Source organism: Ambystoma mexicanum, chromosome 13 (assembly GCF_040938575.1).
Source record: "Ambystoma mexicanum isolate Mex_15411 chromosome 13, UKY_AmexF1_1, whole genome shotgun sequence".
Taxonomy (NCBI): Eukaryota; Metazoa; Chordata; class Amphibia; order Caudata; family Ambystomatidae; genus Ambystoma; species Ambystoma mexicanum.
This window is the reverse complement of record NC_090938.1, coordinates 283575952-283593417: the sequence shown is the minus strand read 5'-3', so window position 1 is coordinate 283593417 and position 17466 is coordinate 283575952. Positions and strand designations below refer to the sequence as shown.

The following is a 17466-nucleotide window of genomic DNA, read 5'->3' as shown; positions in this document are numbered from 1 at the left end:
GATTATACTCAGTCCACTTTTTAGTTTGGGGATTTTTGGACCGTCAACGGTTCTGGTTACTACACGGCAGCGCGCCTGGCAAACAGCGGGGCAGTTCTGGTCACAGGGTGGCACTTTTGGAATGGCAATTCTGGTCACTGGATACTACAGGTCAGCAGGATGGCAGCGGGCATGCAGTTAGTGGGCAGCAAGCCAGGATGGTTCAGGATGCAAAAAGTACCACTGCTTTCCCCTTTTTAATGAGAGATTAGTGGGTTTTCAGAATTGAGGCCTTGCTGCGAATAGGATCAGCACTGCTTGGGTTTTGCAGTGAGCCCTGGAGTAGGGTCAGCAAAGCTTTGGCCTTGTAGTTGGGACCTGGAATCTGGATGGATGGAACAGCAACACAGTGCAGGAATGTCAGGAAGACTGTGTTTCTAGAGTCTTGTCAGGGGCTTTATATATAATGCATCGTGACATCATCAAAGTATATGGCTGGGGCAGGCTTAACTAAACATGCCTCTAACAACTGGATTGGACAAGGGTGATAGTCTCCGCCTGGCTCTCAGCTGGTTGGATTTCCAGAAAATGTCAGATTTATGATGTGAGTTTTACAATGTCCAAAACCTCCCACAATTACTTTACTTAAAATCCATTTTTGACCTAACTGCCACCTTCATGCAGTCTAAACACTTACATAAGCAGGTTACATATTTTATGCAGCACATAGCAGTCCAATCCTCAAGTTTCTGAGACCTTGTTTCGCCCTTCTAACGGTTTTTTGTGCTTTTCAATGGGATTTATATTACTCAAAATTCTATAATTTATTACAGGGGTGTGGATTATCATAAGGGATGTAAGTACAAAAATTTGCATTTGCAACATGGATGCTTTTCTTGTAATCTGCAATCTGCAATACTCTGCCATTTCTGTCCCCAAAGTGTCCATGAATTCTATGAAAGCCCATAAACCCATATTTAAACTATAACATTTTCGCATTTTTACAAAGTCTTGTTGCAGAGATAAGTCTTTAAAGTTTATTTATGAAATGGTCTCTGGAAGCAAATGGCAGTCCTTTGTCACTGGACCATTTTTTTCTTTCTTCAGCTGCCCCCAACTGTCACTTCAGCCCTGTGTGGGGTGGGGGTTCCCAATTTGATTGAAGGTTTTATGGCCCCCACCACTTCAGAGGTTAGTGTCCCAGAACTTCTGTTGTCCCAGCCTGGAGCACAGACTAATGTCTGACGAGCGTTTGAACTTTCTTTGTCTTGGTCCATTCAAAGATTTTCAAGCTAGCAGTTATCACTTTCGTGTCCTGGAAGTTTATGGTGGCTCCCTTCCTAGGGGGAAGTTTTAACTCTGCCAACCGGAATAACCTGTTTTTGACAGCTTGCAAATCCAGCCAAGGTGGTTTAAAACCTTTATCTTCTGATATTTGGTCCTGAATTAAAAGAAGCCTGTGGAATAAAATAGCCCATGTGTGTATTATCACCAGCAACAAAACCCCTTCACATTGCTAGGTAATGGCAGGCTCTCATCCAACAGTTTACTTTTTAAACAGGCATTTTTCGACTTTAGTTTTGCAAAGCCCATTTTTTACAGGTGGTGCACAGCTGGCATTTTCTTTTACATTTGTTTTTGCATCTCCATCAGATTCCCACACTGTCTGGCAGCTATAGCTCTTTTCTTGTATGCAGGAGTTTGGTTTGAAGCACAGATGTGTTGAAACTGACATGGCTCAGATAGCTGGAGTCTCTTTTGAATGACTGAGCTTTGATACATTTGTAAAGAAATGAACGGGTTTTCCTGTGTGGGAAAAGTGAAGCTCCTTTTTTTTCTCAAAGTTGATTTGACAGGACCCGTCATTCAGAAATCATGCCTGGTTTTGCTGAAGCACAATGAGATATCCTGGACATGGCAGGGCCTTATTGATCAGTGGTTTAAGAAAGAACAGATGAAATTAGCGTCAAAGCAGCATTTTTTTAAAGGTGAAAAGTTACCTTTTCAATCTGGATTTTGGGGTTTTCCGCAAAGCAGTGCTGCCTTTTCACTTTCTTCCTTTTGTATATGTCAGAACACACTGGCACGCTCTTTCAGTGTGTCCCTTGTTCTATCATGCCCAATGTATGCTTGGCAAGAAGGTGCAGTCATCTTTTTGTTGCTGCAAAACGCAGTTTTGAGGCCATGGCGCTCACAGGAGCCAGCACAGCCATTTTGCTGTTTCTGCATAAATGCAGCTTGGTGATGTGGGGAAATACTGTTGAGTGGGTCAATATATCCCACAAGTGCAGTGGCACAGGGAAGTCTTCCAGATTTCCCCAAGGTTTAAATACCTTCTCTTGGATAAACTACTGTTTCCAAGAGCAGTAAAGTGAAATTGACTTTGCTTACATTTGTAACTTTCTAGACTCAGCACACAATATCTTACAATAGGGTGCTGGAGGGATTACTTAGTATCCCCTTTGTCTAGCTTCTAGTGTAACATTTTTATGTAACCCTTTCCTTGATGAATGGCTGGTGGCAGTGGTTTACTTTTAACTACTGTGGTGTGCTTTTACCGCGGGCTGTGTTCGCAGCTGCAGTAAAGCACCCAAGGGTGCAATTTCTGTCAAAATAGCCCAGTCTTCTTTTTTCACCATTTCTTTGTGGAAAGGTCCTTCTCCAGAGTTACTCTGCATGCCAAACCAGGTTTGGTCCCTTTGTACGTTTTGTCTTGGGCGGGATTCATGAGCGAACGCCCGCCTCTGGCTCCAGGGTGTCTGGTGGGGGCAGGAATTGAGGAAGGTGCCCTAAAATCCTGTGCTTAGTCTCCTAGGAGATAGGAATGCACTCCTAGGTGATTGGCCGGCTGGCTGTCCAGATTCTGTAGATTTGCTAACAGCTTCTTTACCTCACAAGCTAATCAGCTTGTGACCCTGCTTTGGTTTCTTCTTTTCTACAAATACTTCTAAAATATTGTGCAAGACTTGTTTGCCTACCTCCTAAGAAGTGCTTCAGCTCACCTAGACTTTTACCCAATTGACTTTGGCCAAGCCTGGCTCCCTGAATGATTCTTCTTCCCTCTGACATTGTGTTTGGTCTTCCTTCCAGGAAGGGGTTAACTAACTTTGCATTGGGTGGTTAGCCAAAGTACTTACCTGCTTAAGAATAATTGTGAGATCTCTTGTTTTGTTCTAATAACCTTTTTCTTTGACATTCTCTTAAGTCTGATTCTAAATGCAAACCGTGATATATTAATGTCCACGGTGTCCTAGTTACTAAAGTCACATGAGGGTGTAGGAATTGTCTGTGTACCATCCCAAAAGGGTGCTTACTGATTTAGAAATATTAAGAGTGTGTATTTTGGAGTGTATTTGTGTTACACTATTATATTGCCCCTTCTGAAGAAAGCTTACTCAAACTGACTGTTTAATATTTGTTTAATCAAGAAACCTTGTGTGTAAGAGTGTATTTGGATACTTGTCACTGTGAACCACTGTGTTACTTCCCTACAGCTCACATTGACCCCTCTTGAGAGGAGCCTGGCTGCTCAATCACGCTACCAACCTGTGTAGTACATACTTATACCAAAGGTTGGGTTCCAATTGCCAGGAGGTCAGGGTGGTTGTTGTGCACCCAAAGGGTACTGCATACAATCTTGCCTAACAGTGAGTAACTTATAATTTTTCCTTTGCAGGTATTGGTGGCGTTATTAACTTTATCACACTTGACGGCTCTTCAACTCTACGGCTCTACTGTGAATAGGTCTGGCTATCTTACCAGAAGTGTTCCCTGTTCATCTAACAAGGGTGGCCTCCTAAACATTTGTCCACCAGGCCAGAGTTTAGAAATCTATTCTAACAAATGTATGTACAGCGGTAGGGTTCCGATCTGGGGTATACACTGGTGTAGTGCCTGAATTATAGTTACACAGAAACACTGTGGGTTATTGATGGCTTGGTTATTATAAATCACCTGTTAAACTAATATTTAAACCATCACTGCCACTGCTTTAAATGCTTCCAATACTGAACATTTAAGAAATCTGTGTCTTGAAAGAGGTATGTCTACATCTGGTACAAAAACTGAGTTAATACAAAAGATTATAGATTGGCTGGAAAGTAGAATTGTACCTCTCTCTTCTAATGATGGTACAGAAGGTGCTGGGGCTGTTCCCATTAACAGTAAAGGTGTTACTGTTGTTGCCATCATTCAGAGAGAGGAGGAGGAGGAGGAGGATGATGATGCCCTGTCTCATGTTTCATCTGGTTCCTCTGAAGCAGAAGCCATGCTGGAATTTAAGAAACAAAAGCATAATTGGAGAGAGTGGAGAGCCAGAAAGACAGGGGTGATCAATTGGAGCTTGGCAAGTTACAGGCTACAATTGGTTCCTCCAGAGAGTCTGGGAATGGTTCTGGTCCCTCGTCTCATACTTGGTTTCCTAAAGATCTGCTTAGTGTGTATGATGAAAAGAATGACATCATGGAGTGGCTGACTGCATTTGAGTAGGCTTGTGAAGCGCAAGAAGTAGTGGTTTCTGACAAGATTGCGCGGTTGCTCAGTCGACTACTCCCTCTGGCGGCAATGCTATTGTGGAAATGTCAAAGGCTAACAGAAAAGACTTAGCACAATTAAAGCAAATTCTCATCGTAAAGCTTGCGAAGACTCATGCCCAATACTTGAAGAGAATTAGAGAGTACTAGAAGAAAGAAGGTAGTACTTGGGTCACCTATGTAACTGAATACGTGATTTTTTTTTTTGCCTCATGTTCCCCTGAGCTAAAGCAGCATTTGGCTCACACTAATGAGTTAGAGTCTAAGAAGTTGGTCATTGCAAACGACTTGTGGGATTCCCACAGGGTGTCCCATGAGGACAAACCTTCTCGTAATCATGAGGAGGGGCATGTGAAAAATTCTTCCCAGAAGGCCCACAACATATTTAAGAAGGGTAGGTCTCCACACCATGTACAGGGCTAACCATCCCAAGCACAACTCATGGGTATAAGCCTCCCTATGTCTCAAGACCCAGTGGATCCTGGGTGGCTTGTGGAGAAAGTTACCATGTGAAGGGAGACCCTAGATGTAAGGTCAGAACCTTGGGGATCCACTCTGTGAATCCGGCCTTCCCTCATGATGAGGAAGAGATACTCACAGGGGCGTCCTTCTCTTCAGACTCCTTCCCCCTGTGGGATATGATCTGAAGTAGTCTTAGTTTCCCTGGTATCCTAATAACATACAGTAGCTGGGGCATATGCATCCATCCCTGATAATACAAAGTATTACTTTAAGGATAGTGTACTGGTAGATGGGTAGACACCCCTGCCATTAGAGACACTGGGGCCAGCAGAACCTTGTTGGACTCCACATTGGTAAACCCAGAGGAACTGGCCAGAGCTCCTCTGATGCCCTCCTGTTTGGCTGATGGACCCCCCTCTCAAGTTCCCAGTCATGCCTGTAACTCTAGCTGTAAATGGTGGAGTAGTTTGGTTACCTGTGAGTGTACAGAGGCAAGTCCCTGGGGAAATTCTGTTGGGAAATGACCTTGGAGGCTTAGGTCTTGTGGGAGATACAGCAGCATGTCCCACATGTAGGCGGACCGAACGCCACCAAGGAATCCTAGTTTGCTGTATGGCGGTGAAAGAAAATAACAAAACAAAGAGCAAAATGTGTGTTTTTTTCCTTGTAAGAGCTAGGAACAAACGGTTTGCTGTTCTGAATTCGCCATTTTTCAGGCTTTCAAGAACATGTTGAGAACATATTTTTATAAGCGTACCATCAGTTTTGTGAGACGTAGGCGATTTTCCCCTTTTTTTCCAATAGTACATGCATGGACAGAATGGAAGAAGAGGGTAGGAAAGCTGAATGGGAGAACAAACGGGCATACATTTCTGAAAAGTAAATTGGAAAGATGACTGAAATAAAGTTATGTGCTGGACATGTTTGGACCTGTAAGGTAATAGCTTCTAGTTAGGAAATCACACATTTTTTGTAAACAGAGCCATGGTACACAGGATGTTTATGCTGATGGTCTAAACAGGCGTACTTGGCATGTGAAAATAAGGAAAACAAATGTATTGAGGAATGGCAAGCATACATTTTTTTTGAAAGAGCACAGTCAGACCTTTTGAAGGATAGATGACTTGTGAAGGTTACAAATGCATACAGCGCCTAAAGCAACGACTCAGTGTAGGTTAATGAAAGGGTTGTGTAACAAAGTGCAGGAGCAAATGTATGAAAACGTTATCAAAACCAAGAGAAAACAACAAATGTTCTACCTTCTCAGATTCCAACAGGTGTCCAGATGTAAACGGTACCTCACATGTGTGGGTGCACCTACCTGGGCACAAAGGGAGAAGGCTAAACCACTGTTACATCAAATGCCATGGGGAAGACTGAATTTGGCTTTGCGGACAACCCACAGATTTGGGCTTGGGTTGTTGCAGCCACCAAGGAAAACAGGGAACCCCATGCATTTCTGAAAAGAACACACCCGTGGAAATCCACAGAGGTCTGACTTGCACAAATCGCCCTAGAATGTATTACCCACAATACTCTGCAAAGTCAAAAGCTTAGGGAAAAAAGCACAATTTTCAGACATTTGCCAACAGTAAATCACTGAAACGCGCTGGCAACAACACAAAGCGAAAAGGCTAAACGACTGGTATACCCAAAGGGTTTGGGAAGACAACATTTTTAGGATTTTGGTCTTGTGAACAACTTACAGATTTGGGCCTCCATATGGGTCAACCGTTCCCAAGTCCAGCGGTAGTCATGGGGCGACCCGTCAGGGTCTCTTCCCCCCCCATACTCCCAGCCCCCACAGAGAAAAGCTTTAATGCAGCGCAGCCAGAGGTCCAGGATGGCCGGGGCTGCTGACCCTGGCATTGGACGCCTGTCTCCCATGTGAGTTGACCATCCTTAAGCCCAGCAGTGGTCCCGGGGAGCCTGGGCAAGGTTCACATCCCTCCCCAGAGGGAAAAGCTGTAACGCAGCCCAGCCAAAGCTCTAGGACGGCTGGTGGTGATGTCCCCGGCCTTGGGTGCCCGTCTCCCATGTGTGTCGACCGTCCCAAAGTGCAGCGGCAGTGCCAAGGAGTCCTGGCAGGGTCACCATTCATCCCTGGAGGGAAAAGCTGTAACACCGCACAGCAAAAGCTCCAGGATGGTCGGGGCAATGTCCCCGGCCTTGGGTGCCTGTCTCCAATGTGGGGTGACAGTCCACAAGTCCTGCTGCTGTCCCAGGGAGCCCCGGCAGGATCCACATCCCTCCCCGAAGGGAAGCGGTGTAATGCAGCCCAATCAGAGTTCCAGGACTGCCGGGGGTGCTGCCCCTGGCCTTGGGCACCTGTCTCCAATGTGAAGCAACGGTCCACAAGTCCAGTATTGTACCAGGGAGCCCCGGCAGGATCCCCATCCCTCCATGGAGGGAAAAACTGTAACGCAGCCAGGCCCGAGGTCCAGGATGGTGGTCCAGGATGGTTGGGGATGATGTCCCCAGCTTTGGGCACCTGTCTCCAATGTGGGTCGACCATCCACAAGTACAGCAGCGTTCCCCGGGAGCCTCGGTGGAGTCCCCAACCCTCCCTGGGGGGGACAAGCTTTAATGCAGCCCAGCTAGATCTCCAGGACAGCTGGGGGTACTGCCCCTACCTTGGGTGCCTGTCTCCAGTGTGGGTCGACAGTTCACAAATCCAGCGATGATCCCAGGGAGGCCCAGCCAAGTCCACATCCCTCCCCTGAGGGAAAAGGTGCAAGGCAACTCAGCCAGAGCCCCCTTGGGCGCCTGTATCCAATGTGTTTTGAATGTCCACAACCCCAGTGGCGGTCCCAGGGAGCCCTTGTAAGGGTCCCCATCCCTCCCGAGAGGGAAAAGCTGTACACAGCCAGGTCAGAGCTCTAGGACTGTGGGGGGAGCTGCCCCCCATCCTTGGACGTCTGCCTTGCACATGGATAGACTGCCCCCCAGCCCAGCAGCAGCCATCTGACTACCTGGCAGGGTCCCCGCCCCTCCCCAGATGGAAAAGCTGTAATGCGGCAAGCCAGAGCTCCAGGACAGCCAGGGGTACTGCCCCAGCCTTGGGCGCCTGTCTCCCATGTGGGTCGTGTGTCCCCAGGCCCAGCGGCATTCCCAGTCATCCTCTGCAGGGTCCCCATCCCTCCCTGCAGGGAAAAGCTGCAATGCAGCCCAGCCAGAGTGCTAGGACGATGGGGGGGGGGTGCTGCCCCCGGCCTTGGGTGTCTGCCTCGCACATAGGTCGACCGCCCCCATCTCATAGGTGGTCATGGCACATCCCAGCAGTGTTCCCATCCCTCCCCGGAGGGAAAATCTGTAATGTGACATGGCAAGAGATCCCGGATGGTCGGGGCTGCTGCTGTCGGGCTTGGGCGCCTGTCTCCCATGTGGGTCGGCCGTCCCAAAGCCCAGCGATGGTCCCCCCACGGAGCCCCCAGAAGATCCCCATCCCTCCCCAAAACTGCCAGAGATCCAGGACGGCCAGGTGTACTGCAACGGGCAATGGGTGAAACAGCCCCCAACCCCAAAATCTTTTCCCTGGTGACTTAATGCTCCTTACTGCTTCTTAGGGTTGGCAAAATGGGACCAGACCCTCAATGTTGCCTCCCCCCCGCCCCAGGGAAGCAGAAATGATCTGCCCCTCCATGGGGGGTTCCTGAGGGGGTTGGCCCTACAGGAATAGGGCCAGCCCTCTGATGCCCCCTAGTGTACCTCTGGCAAAATTGACCTATTTTGTTTTGCCTTCCTTGGGTGCAAATGGGTGCAACACTTCACCAATACGCCCCCAAAGAAGGCAAAACAACATTATGCCATCTGTTTGGCATTTTATGGGGTTGGGGTGGGGGCTGATTGCCCTGGGCCCATACCCCCAGCCCACTATCATATTCCTGGTTGCCTAGTGGTCCTTGCTGCTTCCCTGAGGGGGGGCAACACGGGGTCAGACCCTCAATTTTGCCCAACCCCAGGGAAGCAGCAATAATTTGCCCCTCCCTGGGGGGATTTCAGGCACAGGGCCAGCCCCCCCAATACCCTAATTGTGCATTGTTTTCCCTTCCTTGCGGGCAAATGGGTGAAAAATAGCACCCATCTGCCCACAAAGAAGGCAAAATATAGTGTTATTGTTTTTTTTGTGGGGGAAGGGGGCTGTTTGGCCTGGTGGAGGGGCACTCCGCCCCCAAAATCAATTCCCTGGTGGTCCAGTGGGTTTACTTTTCGAGGATTGAATGATTGTCGACCAGCAGTGGGAGGGCTCGTTGGAAAGGGAGTGTCTGCTATATTTGCATGCTGACGCCATTAGGTTCCAGCATGCTAATATCATTTCCTTATGACGTCGGCGAACGTAGCATGTGCCGACGACATCACGGCCACCCCCTGATCCTCAGGCGTGGAAGGTGAAGTCCTCCCCGTTCCGCCTCCCTACTTCTAACATGTACTGAGACGGAAATGAGGCATCTGAGAGGTAGAAAGATTACCTATGGGAAAAGTACTTTGGGGAGGAAGATGAAAGGAGAGGTCTAATACACTGTACCACTAGACTGTTCCTTTAATGATGCCAGGCACTTAACAATTATATACACCTGCACTCTATTGAACATCACTCCAGGACTGACCAGGACAGAAGGGTGTCCTAAGGGTCAGGCTTGTCCCATCAATTGGAGTCAGGCAAACAAGGCCAAAGTGAAAGGAAAGCGTTAAAACTCCAGAAGAATGGTGCCGCCGCTGCCCATTTGCAGCGGGGGGGTTGCCTTGCCTGCTGACTCTGGGGGTGCCCCGGCCCAAAGCATCCCTCTTTATCTGCCGCTCCCCCTGGCCCCGCTGACCTCACGGACACTCCGGAGTCACCAGCGGGGCCAGGGGGAGTCGATGACTTGGCCCAGGAGCACTCCAACTCCTTAGCGGAGGTCCAACGCACTATTCAGGCCCTAATGGACAGAACCGAGATCATGGAGTTTAAACAGGAGGACATGGAAAATCGTTCCGGACGCAATAATTACGCATCCGAGGAGTACGTGTGCAACTTTTTCCAATCCTTGCTGCCGAATCTGGATGAGGCCCAGCTCTTGCTGGATCGCACTCATAGGCTTTGCCCCCGTCGAGGAACCAATTCTGATTCACCCCCTGACATCATCACAAGAGTCCACTTTTACACTACCAAAGGAGCCATCTCAGTGATTGGCCGCTTGCGCGATGACCTATCCTTTCAGGGCTCCCAACTCCAAATTTTCCAGGATCTCTCCCCTCTAACTTTGCAGAAGTGCAGTACGCTATGGCCACTTACTCTTCCTTCGAGACCAGCACATTCCCTATTGGTGGCTATTTCCCACAGCGCTACAATTCACGCACAAGGGCAACCTACGCACCATCAGCCACCTGGACGAGGCAGCTTCAATCCTACGCCCGGGCTCCCCTGGGGCCGTGGGGTCCTCCACACCCGACAGGGCGGGTTCTGGCCTGGGCGCATCTTCCCCCAAACCGAGACGCGCCCCCTGGACCAGAGTGCAGAGAAACCGCAAACCGAAATGACCCCCTAAAACAGGACCTTGAAACCGGTTGGATGTGTGAACCATTGAAGCTCTCGGAAGCCTGCCGCAGTCCCCATGTGGTCTACACCCTCCTCCAAGGTGGAAGGCATCAGGTTACCCTTGGAGAGAACCAACAAACAATGGTGGGAACCGCCAAACCCGGCACCTAGAGATAAAACAATACATATGAAACAGGTGGTGGTGCCGGAAACACGAGAGCAACTGAAGAACAAGGCAAAGGGTATTACATCAAAAATTCATTTTATTTTGTTAGATTGTAAAAAAGTCTTTAATTCATTTTGTAAAACACATCCTATATAACAGACATTCATACATTCATTCGTACTAATACAGCTCAATACAGCTCTAAAAATAGTGCATTTACATTTTTTTAAAGGGAAATGTGAAGAAAGTGCAACAACTGTTCCATTGTTAGGATAAAAAATACGCTTTCTAAAAAAACAATTAATGGGATCAAAAGCAAACAGATACAAATTCTGTGTAATGGAAATGTCAACAACACTTCCAGTGTTCAATTAAAATGGTTCATTCCAGACAAAAGTTATCGACTATTAGTGCCCAGACTGTTGATGCCAAGATAAATAAGTCTTCTTAGTCAAATAGGCTTCTTAATACATAGTTTCGACTTGAATAGTTATCTATGTCTTCATCAGGATAGGGATGAACCTAACAACATTTCTAAAAAAGAAAAAGAAAAAACAATGGTACAAATAAAATTGGATGTTAAACCTTAATTCACTCAGTTCCTCTCTGTGAATACCAATAGTCCAAATATGGGGAGAGGACAAATTAAGTCATACTCTGAAACCAACCCAAAATTGACTAAATGGAGAGGGTTAACTCCAATTTATTTAAATGTTGCCCACTAAGGGGCAATGCATATCTCAAAAGGCCTCACATACCTCCCTTTCTCCACAAAAGGATAGAGAATTCAATGCATCAGGAAAGAAAAAATCATTTCACATTGATGGGACACTATAATTTCGTGTCAATATATTTTCCCTAGTTTAACACCCTGCTCCCCCCCATGTCTCCATTTGGAATTCCATTCAACAATCAACTAAGGTAATACCTGAAAACCATACACCAGATGGTAAACTGGTCTCATCTTGACCAGCTTCTCCTCTGTATTAGAGATGCTGGGTCAAATACAGGTAGTCCTCGTTATAAAGCACACTCCAGGAAATTTGTAAACATCAAACATCCCTGAAACGCCAAACAAAAGAACAGTACTTCTGTCACCACTGTATTACAAGTATTTGATATAAGGCAAATGAGCACCACAAAAGGTATGCCAGCGAAATTACCTCAAAAAAGGGGATAAATCTCCTTGACTTTGTAAAGATGAAATGTCAGCACCGTCTGTCTCTTATCGAGGCCGACTTTGTAGAAATGAAAGAGGGATAGACAGAAAACTGTGACCGCCGTAACGTCCCCACTGTGTCGCAGTTCCTACTCTGCAAGCGACACAGCTTCTAAACGCGAAAAACAAAATCAAACATATCAATGCTACGCTAAGGCTGTAGAGAAATGCAATTCAATATGTGCTCTTCAATTGGAAAACAATTGGAAAACAAGAGAGAAGACCACCCTTCTTACTCAATATATGGGGCGTAACACTCCCAAATGACTTCTGTGCAACAATTCGAAGATTAAATGAGGTCGCTGTAATATCCCTTCTGTCAAGCAGTTTCTACTCTGCATGCAGCACTGCTTCTAAAAAAGTAGCGAAATGAAAAGTGTTACGCCAATGTTACATGACAAATAGTACATGTCACGCTAAGGCTGCATGGGGAAGCACTCCAATATGTGCTTGATAGAGAAAAGAAAGAGGACGTTCAAAGCTAATTTCCAAAACATATTTCAAAAAAGATATTTCAAAAAAGAAGGTTCAAAGCAAATTTCTGAAAAAGCGCTTACCTCACGCAGAGTGACCGTCGCCCACGGAGAGTCCCAGCAGACTGAGGAGACCAAGCGGAAAGCGCTAGTCCCTCTTTTATGTCGAGGATGTTAGGGGCATAGGTACAAACAAAGGACCATTATTGTGTCCCCGGGTCACAGACACAGAAAAAGGACCAACGCCATATATGCACCTACCGAAGGAGAGTTGTTTCTAACGCTCGCGTGTTCTACCGCCGTATAAATGATCTGGTGCCAAATTTTTACAGATAAATGGCCAATCGGTGTGCAAAAAAAGAAAAAGAATGTCAAGTGTCCTCATTTTGTATACTTCTTGTAGCCCGAATATAGGTGTTCTTCAAAACACAATGTGTGTAAAAATGAAATAAACTGTGTATTGTCGCCAGGATCTAAAAGATACTCAGTTTTGAAGTTTTAAAATTAGAAGACCAGACATCGTACTGATAATACAAGGAGGAATGAAATCCAAATAACTTTATTTTAAATAAAATTATTTTCCAAAAAATCCTTCTTGGCTCCATTCCTCCTCTTGATTCAGGCCTGCAGTGAGGCTATTAGTATGGTATATCCACCGCTGTTCTCTTTGCGCAAGACGTGTGGCCACATTAGCCTTATCTGAGCCACATACTCTTTCTACAGCCCACCATTGCAGATCTTCTGGGCTGTGTTTTAGTTCCAAAAAGTGTGTGCTCAAAGGGGCATTGAGTTGTTTGGTTCTAATCTTCGAACGATGTTCGCCTATTCGTAATTTGACCGCTCTGGTGGTCTTTCCTATATATGCCTTCTGACAAGGGCAAATAGCGTAAATCACATTAGTACTGAGGCAAGTGGTGTATTGCCTAAGTTTCCAGTCCCTCCCATGAATATTAACAATGGAGGTGGCTGAAGTGCTAGCACAGTTGCAACAGTTACCACATGGGAAATGGCCATCAATAGGGGACATGCCCCAAGTCATAGAAATAGTGGGTTGTGTATCTTGTAGATGGTTCCTATCTGCTTTCGAAACCCAGTTTTTGATGTTCTTGCCCTTTTTGAATGCATAAATTGATTTGGGTAATTTCTGCATATTTAGTTTGAGCAAATGCCAGTGGCTAGAGATAATTTTCTTGATCTGGTTGTGCTGCGAATTAAATGTGAGCGCACACACTATTTGATCATCTTTCAACTTTCTTTCTCGTACAACATTTTTTTCCAAAAGTAGTTCTCTATGTTGGTAACGTGCTCGTTTTTTACAGTGTCTGAGAAGTTGTTTAGGGTATCCTCTTTCTAATAGTCTATCTTCTATAATAGAGGCTTGCTTGATGAAATCTTCTACTTTAGTACAGTTCCTACAAGCTCTAAGAAACTGCCCATAGGGAATATTTGATTTCAGAGATTGAGAGTGAAAGCTCTGATGGTGCAATATTGTATTCCCATCAGAGTCCTTTCTGTACAGGTCCACAACCAATCTCTTATCGTCCACTTTTATTAATAAATCCAAGAAGGCAATCTCTTTGTTGCTGGTCTGGATCGTGAATTTCAAATTTGGATTAAGATTATTAATCCAAGTGAAAAACATATTGTAGTCACCTTTTGAACCGTCCCAAATAATCAGTATGTCGTCGATGTACCTTTTGTAGAGTTTTAGAGCCGGTTTAAATGGATTGGACTCTGTGAGAATATTAGAGTCTTCAAAATCCCACATATATAGGGTAGCATAATTTGGGGCAAAAGATGCCCCCATTGCAGTCCCCTTTATTTGCATGTAATATGTGTTTTTGAATCTTAAAAAGTTCTTAGAGAGAGGAATGTCTAATTGTTCTACCAGGAACTCACTAGGTACAGAAATAATATCTGTTCTGGTTTGGAGAAATCGCTTCATAATCCCCAGGGATTCACCTTGTGGGATATTCGAATATAACGATTCAACATCCAATGTGATGAGTATGTCATGGTCCTTATTAAAAGGAAAAGATTCTACTAACCTTATAACATCCGTTGAGTCCGAAAGGTAAGTAGGCGTATTTTTTGCCAATGGTTTTAAGAAAAAAATCTAAGTATTGACCTATAGGTTCCAAAATGGAACCACTCAAAGAAACAATAGGTCGACCCGGGGGAGCACTCATGCTTTTATGTATCTTAGGTAACATATAGATAAGAGGAGTCCTGGTGTTAGAGGGCAGCAGGAAATTAAGTTCTTTTTGCGAAATGATGTCTCTTTCCAATGCATCTTTGCCCAATGTTTCAATTTCCTTCCGAATCCTAGGGGAAGGGTCTCCTTGTAGTTTTACATAAACCTCTTTGTTTTCAAGCTGTCGAGTAACTTCATGGTCATATTTTATAGCATCCCAAACTACAACTCCCCCTCCCTTGTCGGCTTTTTTTATCACAATCGTTCTATCTGATTGTAATTCCTTAAGTCCTGCCCAATCTTCTTTGGTGAAATTGAAGCATTTTTTCGACGTAGTCTTATCTTTGTTCACATAGATAGCATGAAAATCTCTAAGCACCACTTCCTCAAAAGTAGCCGTTTCTTTAGATATCATATTCAGTGAAGGAGTAAATTTAGAAGGAGGTCTAAAAGGCGTATTAGGGCTTAATTCCGTAGAGGCAATCTGAGTATTAGAAAATAAATCTTTAAGTCTAATCTTACGGAACATGCTCCTGAGTTCACCTTCTACTTCCATTTTACTAGGATTCCCTCATAGAAATAAAATAAAAGCCTTTTTCTAGTATAGAAACTTAATTAGGTGTCAAATTCTTGTTTGACAGGTTGTATACCGCAGAGGGAGGGTTTACCTTCTGTACGCCCTCCTTCTTGTCTCAAATACATTTCCTAACGGGGGCGGGCCTGTCTGAGGTGGAGGAAAAGGGAGTTCAGGTGGAGGATAAGGTTGCATCTGCCCCTGCTGGGCAAACCCCTGGGGATAAAAATAAGGAGGATATTGGAAGAAGATGTTTTGTCTTCCTCTCCTTCCCCCTCTTTGTTGGCCTCTGCCCCGTTGTCTCTGATTTTGTTGGATACCTCTCCTACCCTTTTGGTAGCCATCTCCCTCGTCGGAAGAGGTATCTGAAAAGGTAACCTTCTTGCGGGAAAACAAATTCCCTGTGTTGTCATCTGGGTCCCTCCAATTGGCTGGACCCTGGTAGTCAGTGCTGAGATACGGATATGCTGTTTCTTTAGAAAAGTTTTTAACATCTTTGATAAGTTTCTCCATTTTTTTCACCGTGGTTGTTTTGATAGTCAGTGACTAGATTTTCGATGGTTTCTAGTTTTTCTTTAATATTCATAATGGTAGTATCCGCCCTAAATGCGACTTATGCCTTTTCTATCTCTTCTCCAACTGCTATACTTTTTTTCAAGGCTGTGTTTATAGTAAGCAGCATCCAGTCCCTACTACACTTTGTCCCTATTCCAGAAAATGCACTTTTGTATTCAACATCATCTATGAATAGACAAGGCTCATTGCGGACTAATAGTCCTGTAGGGATAATATTCTTCTTTAAATATTCTGTAAGGAGATGACTGTGCATTTCCGTTCTAAATTTCTTTTTCTTGAGACGCAAAATGCTATCGCTAGTGATATTCAGAAAATCGCCTGTCACATTGTCTAACTGTAATTTGTCAAAAAAAGACGGGACCTTAGTGATCTCCACCAGTTGTTCTTCACTAAAAGAAACTGAATCTAATGCAGACATGGTAGAGCAGGAATGAAAGACCCAGGAAAATGACACAATGGGGTACAATATACTCCACTGTCAAAAATAGAAACTTGATCAGTATCTCAATAAACACTGAGACAAGAGACTACATGTATCAATATTTCCCACACAGCAAAGTGCTGCACTAAGTAAACCAACAAACAATGGTGGAAATTAGCTTTGAACTTCCTCTTTTTCTTTTTCTCTATCATCAAGCACATATTGGAGTGCTTCCCCATGCAGCCTTAGCGTGACATGTACTATTTGTCACGTAACATTGGCATAACACTTTTCATTTCGCTTCTTTTTTAGAAGCAGTGCTGCATGCAGAGTAGAAACTGCTTGACAGAAGGGATATTACAGCAACCTCATTTAATCTTCGAATTGCTTGCACAGAAGACATTTGGGAGTGTTACGCCCCACATATTGAGTAAGAAGGGTGGTCTTCTCTCTTGTTTTCCAATTGTTTTCCAATTGAAGAGCACATATTGGATTGCATTTCTCTACAGCCTTAGCGTAGCATTGATATGTTTGATTTCGTTTTTCGCGTTTAGAAGCTGTGTCGCTTGCAGAGTAGGAACTGCGACACAGTGGGGACGTTACGGCGGTCACAGTTTTCTGTCTATCCCTCTTTCATTTCTACAAAGTCGGCCTCGATAAGAGACAGACGGTGCTGACATTTCATCTTTACAAAGTCAAGGAGATTTATCCCCTTTTTTGAGGTAATTTCGCTGGCATACCTTTTGTGGTGCTCATTTGCCTTATATCAAATACTCTTAAAGTAGGATTGTAATACAGTGGTGACAGAAGTACTGTTCTTTTGTTGTTTGGCGTTTCAGGGATGTTTGATGTTTACAAATTTCCTGGAGTGTGCATTATAACGAGGACTACCTGTATTTGACCCAGCATCTCTAATAGAGAGGAGAAGCTGGTCAAGACAAGACCAGTTTACCATCCGGTGTATGGCTTTGATGGTATTACTTTAGTTGATTGTTGAATGGAATTCCAAATGGAGACATGGAGGCAGCGGGGTGTTAAACTAGGGGAAATATATTGACACAAAATTATAGTGTCCCATCAATCTGAAATGATTTTTTCTTTCCTGATGCATTAAATTCTCTATCCTTTTGTAGAGAAAGGGAGGTATGTGAGGCCTTTTGAGATATGCATTGCCCCTCAGTGGGCAACATTTAAATAAATTGGAGTTAACCCTCTCCATTTAGTCAATTTTGGGTTGGTTTCAGAGTATGACTTAATTTGTCCTCTCCCCATATTTGGACTATTGGTATTCACAGAGAGCAACTGAGTGAATTAAGGTTTTTTAACATCCAATTTTAATTGTACCATTGTTT

General features: G+C 44.8%; 1 protein-coding gene across 3 annotated transcripts in view; it reads left to right on the top strand.

The window, feature by feature from the left end:
• LPCAT4 (lysophosphatidylcholine acyltransferase 4) overlaps positions 1-17466 on the top strand; it is a 2084283-nt gene that overhangs the window by 1675593 nt on the left and 391224 nt on the right. The window lies entirely within an intron of this gene.